Below are 10,507 nucleotides of genomic sequence, written 5' to 3' on the forward strand. Positions count from 1 at the left end.
AAGTGTGTAAAGTTGAATGAGCAGTAAGATGCGACACCCCTGTAGTATTAATTTGGGTGATGGATGAGGAAGATCATGAGAAAATGTGTTAAAAAGAGTGAGAGCAAACACAGGTCCCCGATTGAAAAGCTTTTGCCGCTAGTAAGGAAATTATGTTTTTGAACTGAGCTTTGCATCCAGACAAAATTTTGTAGACCTTTTATGTCACATTTGTTTATTTTTCTCATTTATTACTCTTAAATAATGCTATTTTCATTGCAGCATCTCCGAACCTTGAAAGTACCTGGCAAACAGATAACTGCCTGTTCTTGGGAAGGTGGATCACTTCGCATTGCATTAGCTGTGGACTCTTTTATCTATTTTGCTAACATCCGTCCTGATTACCGATGGTGCTTCTTTGCCAACACAGTTGTGTACACATATACTAAACCTGAGCGTTCTGAGGCTTGTGTTACGTTCTGGGATAATTGCAACAATGAGGTGAGTGAATGACTGTTCTTTAGCTATGCATAATAAGATAGGCCAAAACATAAATTTTATAACAAATGCAACTGACCAGGCAACTCACATCCTGCATCAGCAAGTCTGTAGGTTGACACCCCAGGGTTCCTAGGACCCCAAACTTATGTGAATGGGACAATATTCCAGAAATGTAGGAAACTTTTGAATAATATCTCTTAACTGTACAGTAGTGAGTAAAAAGTTGGTTATTTTAGGTGATAGTTGCCAGTGAGGCAAGTTGCCACACAGTCCTAAGTCTTAATGTTATATTTTAAATTTTGTTGTTCATGTTGCAAGAGAGATTAAAATAGCTTAACAACCAGGTTGGTAGTTTAACAGTGGGCTTTGATGGGGATCCAATGTTACAAAGTGTAATGCAGCTTTGTTTTATTAGGTACAGTGTCTGGCCCAAGGTTACTGGGAGGATGTTCTTGTTCCCTTCACTGGTACTTTATGATGTGGAAAAAAATATCAGGAAAGTTATGTTTTGGTAGAGCACATTTGTTACTCTATCAGAGAGGTAGTCAGATATGCTCATAAAGATGTCTTTTAAGGAGTTATTATGTCCTCTCTTATGCACTATCATATTGCATATTGGAAGTTTTCAGAAGATCTGACAGATGGTTAACTACATCTTGGTTGTTTAGTGGGGGTGGTTGGGTTTTTGCAGTAAGACTGAGTTGCCCACATCCCTAAAGTGCCTATTTCTACTGTTAGAATATTCTAAGTGCAATTTTTAAAGGATTATTCCCCATTTTGTATATGTACTGGTAATTGCTTCCATTGCATCACAATTTTTTTTTTTACTAAGTTTCCTTGTGCAATGTGACTCATAGTCAGGTAGATGGCATTCCAGATGAGTTGTCAGGAAATGGTTTAAAGAATTCCCATCTTGAGTTGGGGCTCCACTTATGTGGTAACCATGATGTTTGCCCAAGTCATAATGACTGGTATATGCTAATTTCCTTTATGAGAAAACAAAAAAGTACTTAAGAGTTGGTCTTTTCCTAATTGCTCTAAATCAATATATAAATATAGATTAGATTTGTTTTCTTAAGGTAAAGAAGTAAACTGGGGCCTTTGCCCCCTGTTGGTTAGGTTACGCTTGTTGAAGTTAGTTCAGATGCCACTAACAATGTACAGCACATATTGGCTCTGGACCGGGTTGTGAAGTCCTTTTCCCAAGGAGACAATAATGCTTCAGTTTCTCATCCTGTCCAAGTGGTTAGTGCAACATCAGATGGATCCCCTGGCACCTCCTCTGTAATTTCTTTGAGTACTAGTCCTGATGAATAGTCATCGTTTATTCAAAGTTGATAACACGCTGCAAGTGTCTATGGAGGTCCAATGTTTGACTGAACAAAGTGTTGGGAGAGGGCCACTCAAATGATTCAAATATGGAGAGTGACTGAGATCTTGCTCCACTCTGACAGTCTTATGACCGTTGGTAATTTATTCACTGTTGTTGCTTTTAATCTCTGGAAAAATTGTTGTCCAGTGTGTAATTGGCAATTAAGGCGACTATGGGCTTGCAGGATAGCGAAACTTGTTACGATGGACTCGAACAATATAATTCGGTCATAACCTGTCAATACAAATTACATATCAATGAATCACTTCCTTAACACATGATATAAAGTCTTAACATAATTATTGTAGACACAGTAATCATAGCAGGATGCAGTAACACAACCACATTTAGCTATCAATGAATCACTTCCTTAACACATGATATAAAGTCTTAACATAATTATTGTAGACATATATTAAAGAATGTGTAATTATAAGATAAGTATTTCTCATATATGTAAATTATTTAATGCATCACAATCACACTTACGTGTTACGAGTCTAATGCCAGCAGAGGTTTTTAGCTGTTCACAGTATGTCTATAAGAGGTAGTCTGACCGGGTAGTCTCAGTGTATCCCTTGCGTAGACGGCCACTCTCCATCTGCAGAATCGTTTATTAAGCAAATACCAGGGTAGCTCAGGGTAAACACCCACATAGCTCACTTCACTCCCTCTCTTATATCTTCTCTACTTAGTAACTAAAAATATTTTCAAACAAGTTATTAATACCGTCCACGTGATTTACGGTGTGTTTAACCTGCCCTTATGGCAGGGGGATTTCATAAGGTCTAACGTGTTTTAGAACTATCTGTTCTTTATTTCAAGGACTAGACTTCTCAGGCAGGCATTTGTGGTACCTTTTGAAAAAGGACAGCTTTCTCCTCTCCCCATCCCATCCAGGGGAGAAGGGCAACCACTTTACTTGCACATGACTGTGCCTGGGGAAGGGGGGATTAAAGGAAGGGTAATCAATTAAGGATTAATAGATCAGCCCCAATACACTAATGGCCTAATCCAAGTACAGTACTCAATGACTCCCTATTAGGCCTCCCAATATTTCAGGAACTGCCTGGCTATGAACTTTAATCAATAAAACGATATCAGGATTAATCCTTCATTTATGTTCAATTTTTTTTTATTATTGATTTAGAGCATTTTTCCAGGAAGGTTTTACTTAACCCTTTGCTGGCTGCTCGTGCGGTCCAAATCTCACTCATTGACCGGCCGATGATACAAATTGTGTCATCTAAAATGCATAGATTTTTCTATTAATTTATTTTTTCATTCACCATTTATGGGTAAAATTATGCAAAATTTTCTTCTTCCTTTTTAATTGAGTAATAAAGATAAATTAACTGACTAAGTGATAAAAGAACAAAATAGTTTATGAATGGGATGGGATGGATGAAAATGAGTTGTGGAAAGAGAATATCTTTTGCACCAGGGTCATGGGAGACATCTCACTTCTAATGGTCTGCATATTGATACAAATAGTGTCATTGAACAGCAAAAGGGTTAACATTTCAAGCGAAAATAACAATTATTTGGAGATTTAATTGAAATTTTGGGTAATACGTTGGGACTTGAATGTGACCTTATTTTAACCATAGGTCCAATTAATTTACACCTAACATGGGGAATAGGTGAGAAACAGTGTGCTGTATTTGTATTTCTCTTGTTAAAACAAAGAGAAATACCTGTACCTAGAAGGTGCTGGCTCTGTTGATATTCTAATAAAAATATCTTCCTGAACAGCACTTCATCAAGCACATCAAATATTTAATGGGAATGGCTTCATCTGGGGATCATTGTGTACTGGCAGTGCGCACAGATGATGGATCAGGACAATTTGGGCTCATTATCTGCAATGCTATAGGGACACCTGTTGACAGTAAGTGATATGTTTCTCCTTCAATGATTTTCATTATATTATTAATTTACAAATTACTTGATTTTAATTTTCTGGTTAGTATATATCTTTGTGCTGATAACTGATGCTTATAAAACTCTCATTTAGTAAGTCTGGTTGATTAAAGGAATTATGAATAGTTATGGAAATGTGTTCCTACTCCCCCTGTGGTAACCTGTGTCCTCAAACAGCCAATCTATATTACCAATAGCAAACCTATCCACAAACCACATCTGTCATTACATGACTAATACCCATTCATTCATAAATAGTGATACTACTACTGTGACATTGCCGTTTGGAGACACAGCTTACCATAGGGGGTGCAGGAGCACATTTCTGCAACTGTACCAACAAGAGACTCATGTGCACCTCACTTTTAAAATCTATTGTGGGATCTTTGATTCATTGTTCTTAATAGGCCACCAGTCTATAATTTGTGGCTCATTGTTTTTGGTGATTTTCAAAGAATTCTGTGTCTTGATACTAATATAGATAAAATGTTTTTATTGATGCTCTTGATTTCAAAGTTGGTTGTCCCCATAGTAGAAAGGTCAATTTCTGGCATTTCTCTCTTCTGCATATGAGCTTTTGAAGACCAGGATATGTTCATAGATTGTGTTTGAGTTTGAAAATAGACCACATGTGATGGAGAAGAATTGTTCATGTTAGGGGAAGAGTGAAAGGCAGTAAAACATTTGCTGATAGATCTCTGTAATGAGCAAAATTTATAAATAGAGAATTGTTTCAGCAGCGTGGGAGTCTTCATTCTCTCTTTCTCACTGAGATGAATTGAAGAGAAGTGAATTTTCTTTGAACATTGATTTTCTTAATGCAGTATATCTAATCTACTTTTCCTTTTTGTTGTGAGGTTAAATATTCCTATCCCACGACTTGGTTGGGCATGTATCATGCTTTTAGGATAATATAATGGACAAAACTCAAGGAAGAAATTAGTACACTATGTTGAGGACAAACCTTACTTACTAGACATTATTATGTCCTTGAGAAGAAGAATAACCCTTAGCTGCCGAGTACACCAGTACCTCAACATATGCGAGTTCAACTCTCGTGAATTTGACTATCCCCAAAACAACTTCAGAGGTTTTTATCTATTACAATAGCATAAAAAGGTAAGGTACTTATTTTAAAAACTACGGGCGTCTGCCATGATGTGGTGTCATGCTGCATCCTGTGCGACTGTCCTCTCCTGCTACTCGCCAGTCTCATCTCAGTTGTCTGAGAGTTCTCCCGCATCTCCTGCCAGTCTCGTCTGAGAGCAATTCTAACGTTAATTATAACTGTCATGGCTCCCAAAAGGCCATTAACTGGTGGTAGTGCATCTGATGCAAATAGAGTAAAGAAAGTCATGACATACAGAAAATTGAAGTGGTAGATAAACTTGACATCAGCCAACATGAGTGCATCAGCGGTTGGCTGTGTGTTTGAAGTGAATGAGTCAACTGTTGGTTCCATAAAGATGAAAGACAAGGAAATTAGAAGTAGTGTAGCTCATAGTGCACCACACAGTGCTAGAGTTACACATCAGATACTTGATAAAGGTATGGAGAAGATGGACAAGGTGTTAAGTGTATGGATTGAGGACATGAGTCAGGTGTGCCAAAAACTTAACAGGTGATTTACGACTATGACCCGTCAATGGAATTAAGCATCAAAATAAAGCAGGATGCCGAGAATGTTTTACAACCTTATCAAGAAATTTATAAAGAACTAAAAAAAGAAGCCAAACAAATGCCAATAATAATGTTTTCAACGCCAAGATCCACTCCCTCCTCTCTCCTCACCAACCAGCCTGGTGTCGTCTGCATCACACCTGCCACACTCACAACCTGCCTCTCCCCTTCGCTCCACCGTAATGAATTACTCACCTGCCAGCCCTTCATCAGGCATTGTGGATGATCCCAGTCGAGAGGCCTTAAAGGAGGAGCAGTAATACCTTCAGTATAATTAATGAGGCCTCTACAGCAGCCATTATGAGGTAAGAAAAGTACCGTACACTTTATATACATAAGTAACACTGATATTTATTTTGCTCCCATAAGGTTGATATTACACTTATGACTGGGATAAATTATGTATTCTTACCAGTCATAAGTTTGTTAAAAGAAAACATAACATTCAGTATGTACGTATGTTTCGTTCACAGTGTAGTGTGGCAGCCGTACGTGTGTGTGTGTGTGTTGATGGCACAGTGGGGATGGTACCAATGTACAGGCCATGTGAGGCAGGCAGCAGACGACGAGTCACCGCTACTGCAATCCAGTTGACTTCCCACATCTACTTGCTTCTCATTTAATTTATTTTTGATTAACACACAATACAACTGTATAAAGTAACTGTACCTGTGTAGTATTTAGATGGCTTAAATAAAGTATTTTTTCTCATTAAATTTTTTGTCCCTAATTTATGGTAAGCTATAATATTAGAATATTGAGGAATTTTATACCCGAAATTCTACATTCGCGGATGTCCCAGGATCTTTTCCCTAGCGAGTGTTGAGGTAGTAGTGTGTGCTAATATTGTAACTAGGGATTGTAGAAGGAGGAGACCAGGTTTCAGCCTGAAAGGCTGTATGAAAATTAATTTGGATGGACAAGTTATGTTATCCTCATCAATGAAGAATACCTATACTATAGTACTTATCTTTTCTATTTTTTTATAAATAAACATGTTCATAAATCTGTCATCTTTGTTACGTAACATGAAACTCATGCAGTAGGAGTTATTGACAGCAGGCACTAATATCTCCCTGTGGAAGATTTTGTTTAGTATATAATTAAGAGACTTGATGCTTTATGCACAGTATCGGTAAATATATTTATGAAACCATTGATGTGTTGTAAAGCTTGAGCTGTTGATATTGTTCACTGTGAAAGTGAGTTCTATAAGCCTGCTGGTGTGTGTATACAGCTCACTGAATACTAAACCTTTGTTGTACTGTACAAGGAGGCAGTATACTAAATTCCTTCACTTCCTCAGAACAGGAGGTGAATTCAGTACCCACTCAGCTACCACACCCCTAATTAAATGAAAACTATCAGATTAGTCACGAATATGTCAGGTACACTCAGGGCACGGGGAATTGAGTGCCGGATAATCGTTTTTTCGGATGCATGAGAGTTACTCTTTTAAATACACATCTCAAACTCAAGAGCATCACCATAGTAAATATTGTAAAAGGAATAAAAGGACATAGTAAATATATTACAAAAGGAATAAAATAGCTGTACTCATTCGTTATCTAGCACTGCAATGGCGTGTGTAATCCTGTTGTACAGTAGCAGATACAGTTACTTGTTGAGCTTTAGTAGGGGCCAGCGTGGGTGTGGTGGAGTGTCCTCCCTGATCTAAAGTGTTTTTTGAGGGGACATATTAGGAGTGTGGGAGCGGGAATTTCACAGTGTGTCGGTGAATATCAGATCTCACCCTAAGCATTGTCACTAAAGGTTCTTCTCCCATTACGGCATTAATCGCAAATAATCCGTGTGTTCACCGGCGATCACCAAGCGCCTTTGTGAGTATTTGGATGGTTGGCTACTGCAGGTGCCAGCTGCCAGTGCTAGTGTCGATAGGCCTAATTTGGCAGGGGTGGCATCGAGACTCTCGCCCTTATGGGGCCAAGTGCCCCACGCTTGCGGTCGCCCCACCCCCCAAGTAACGATCATTTCATGTAGTGTCGGCCGTCCAAGTGAGTATATATAACTAATATTACATCAGTGCGACCATAGAAATAGTGGTTATGTCTGCCAAGGATATATGAACAAATGTTAGGTGTGACAATTCTTGCTCCCAGTGTATTATTCTGATGTGTGGATTGTCGCCCACAGGGGGAACACGTATGCCTCTACTACCCGGACACAGCAGTCCAGCCTGTCACCTTTCTGCCCTTTACTCATAAGAACTAGTTCCTTCTTATGTATGGGACCAAAGCAGATGTCGGAGGTGGATATAACTGTCGCCGAAGGTGCAGAACACTATGCCGGGTAGCAGACATTGCTGTGTCTGTGCTAGCCAGTACCAAAATTGCACTAGCTGTGAGTGTGCGAGAAACAACCGACCTGTGGTTTGTAGAAAGTGATACAATTGTCGAAACCCACAAGGCAGGGAGCTGACACAGGAGGCCGCAGTGGATATCTCCGGGACCCAACCGCCCGACGATATCCTAAATGATAGCAGTGAGTCTACTCAACCTGAAAATGTAGTACAGTACTTATAAATGCTGCTCCAATAGTAGCAGATGTCCACGAGGTGAATGAGAGATAGCCGTCACAGTGGAATGGCATGTCGATGGAAAATGCTGACATATGGGTTAAAGAAACTTACTCAGAAATTGTCAGGTGGTAGCCAGCTAACCTGTTTGAACCACCCAAGTGTGCGGCCACCAAAGAAATCATACGGGAGATGATTCGCCTTATAACTGAGTACACTCGGGACTGCTTCCTTGTCCCTTTAGCTCTTCAAATACTGTCAATAATACCACATCTATTCCATCAGAGGACACACACAAAGACTAAGCACAAAGAAAATGCGGCAGCAATGAAGAGAAGATTGACAATGTGGCAGAATGGTGCCCTTGATGATCTCCTATGCGAAGCAAGAGCACTGCAGGAGAGACTAAAACTTACAGTAGACAAAAAAGCAAAACACCGATGACATTGCAAGAAAGTTTGGAAACAAAATGCGTGTGGGAAAAGTGTCTTTGGTGGTAAGATTTCTCACAGAGGAATCCTCCGGTGGGGTTCTGCCAATAAACAGAGAGACATTAAAACAACTGAAAGAAAAACATCCCCGTGCAAGTGAAGATGAAGGCATCAAGTTCCAGGGTGGCTTTATCCCACCAAATGCTGTTCCATTTGAGAAAATAACAGGAGGGATGGTGTGGAAAAAGGCACTGAAGACTCAGGAAGGTGCCGGCCTTTCAGGTCTGGATGCAAACGGTTGGAGAGTCATCCTCAGCACTAACAAGTTTGGCCCCGAAGCAAGTGATCTCTGTACGGCCATTGCCGTCTTTGCAAGAAAGCTGGCATCCTCATGCTGCCAACACCTCCATGCTCTGACAGCCTGCTGCCTCATTCCCCTGGATAAGAATCCAGGATGTAGGCCAATAGGAGTGGGGGAAGTGTTGAGGCGGATCATTGGAAAATGCATAATGGAGGTGGTAAAGGATGATGTCAGGGCAGCTGCAGGGAACCTGCAAGTTTGTGTTGGCCACCAGGCTGGAGGGGAGGCTGCCATTCACGCCATGAGAACGATATTTGAGCAGCGCGATTGTGAGGCCGTTCCCCTGGTGGATGCTTCAAACTCATTCAACATACTTAACGGCAAGGCCGCACTGCACAACATCAAGATCAAGTGTCCAAACTTTGTAATGTATGTTGAAACTCCTATAGGAATCCATCAGACCTTAGTAACCAACAAGGCTCTAAGAGGGGATTCCATCCTACAGTCAACAGAGGGAACAACGTAGGGGTACCCTGTTGCAATGGCAATGTACGCAATAGGCCTATCCGTGCTCCAACACTCAATAAAATTTGAAACAACTGGGGTCAAGCAAGTGGCGTATGCTGATGACCTTACAGGAGCAGGAAAAGTGGTGGGACCTGGTAACATCATGAGGCTCACAAATAGGGTACCACCCAAACTCCAGCAAGTCCTTCCTCATTGTGAACCCAGAACATTATGAACGGGCAATGGAGGTGTTCGGTGGAAGTGAGGTCAAAATAACAAAGGATGGCCAAAGACACCTACGCGCCGTAATTGGCACGATAGACTTCAAGACCGAGTACGTAACGGGAAAGTTGAATGAATGGGTTAGGGAAACCCCGAGCTCTGTCTGAGATTGTTAACACAGAGCCACATGCGGCTTTTGCGGCATTCACCCATGGAGTCAAGCATCGCTGGAACTACCTGATGCGCACTATCCCTGATATCGGACCCCTCCTCCACCCTCTGGAAGACACTATCAGCATCAATTTCTTTCCCAAATTAGTGAAAAACCCTCACTTAACCCCAGCAGAAAGATCACTTTCTGCACTACCACCGAGACTGGGAGGAATGGGACTGACCAATCCAGAGGAGATTGCTGCTACCGAACATCAAAACTCAGTTAAGCTCACGGCAGCCCTCACGGATCACATAATAGCTCAGAACGCAACAGGGGAGATGGATACCAGTGAAGTAAACAAGATTCGAAGGTGCATTATGACAGAACGACAGCACGGCCAACGTGATAAGTTGCAGGAACTGTTGCTGCAAGTACCAGAGAATTTGAAAAAAAAAAAGTAGCTACAGCACAGGAGGTGGGCGCCTTGAACTGGTTAACTACGTTACTGATGAGGGCAAATGGTTTCAGTCTCAATAAACAAGAATTTACAGATGCCAACTCTCTAAGGTACGGTAGGCCAGTAGAAGGTTTGCCCTCCCAATTCGTGTGTGGCTCTTCCTATGACGTCGATCACACCTTGGTGTCCAAGAAAGGGTGTTTCATATGTATGAGGCATGACGAAGTAGGGATCTCACAGCAAATAATTATGTTGAAGGAAATCTGCCGTGATGTCATGGTAGAACCGACCCTCCTCCCATTGGACGGTGAGATCTTCCAACATAGGACTTCAAACACATCCAGCGAAGCCCTTGTTGACATCAGTGGTTGGGGATTCTGGACGCGGGGACAGCGAACTTTCTTCGACATCAGAATTTTTGATCCCATGGCCGCATGTCACTGT

General features: G+C 41.0%; 1 long non-coding RNA gene across 1 annotated transcript; it reads left to right on the plus strand.

The window, feature by feature from the left end:
- The first annotated feature begins 251 nt into the window (after positions 1-251).
- Positions 252-6,166, plus strand: LOC121864466. The gene is made up of 4 exons (XR_006088589.1): positions 252-480; positions 3,608-3,743; positions 5,574-5,760; positions 5,929-6,166. It is a non-coding gene; the product is annotated as an uncharacterized LOC121864466 (long non-coding RNA).
- The last annotated feature ends 4,341 nt before the right edge of the window (positions 6,167-10,507 follow it).

This window comes from Homarus americanus, unplaced genomic scaffold (assembly GCF_018991925.1).
Source record: "Homarus americanus isolate GMGI-L3 unplaced genomic scaffold, GMGI_Hamer_2.0 scaffold25860, whole genome shotgun sequence".
Classification (NCBI taxonomy): domain Eukaryota; kingdom Metazoa; phylum Arthropoda; class Malacostraca; order Decapoda; family Nephropidae; genus Homarus; species Homarus americanus.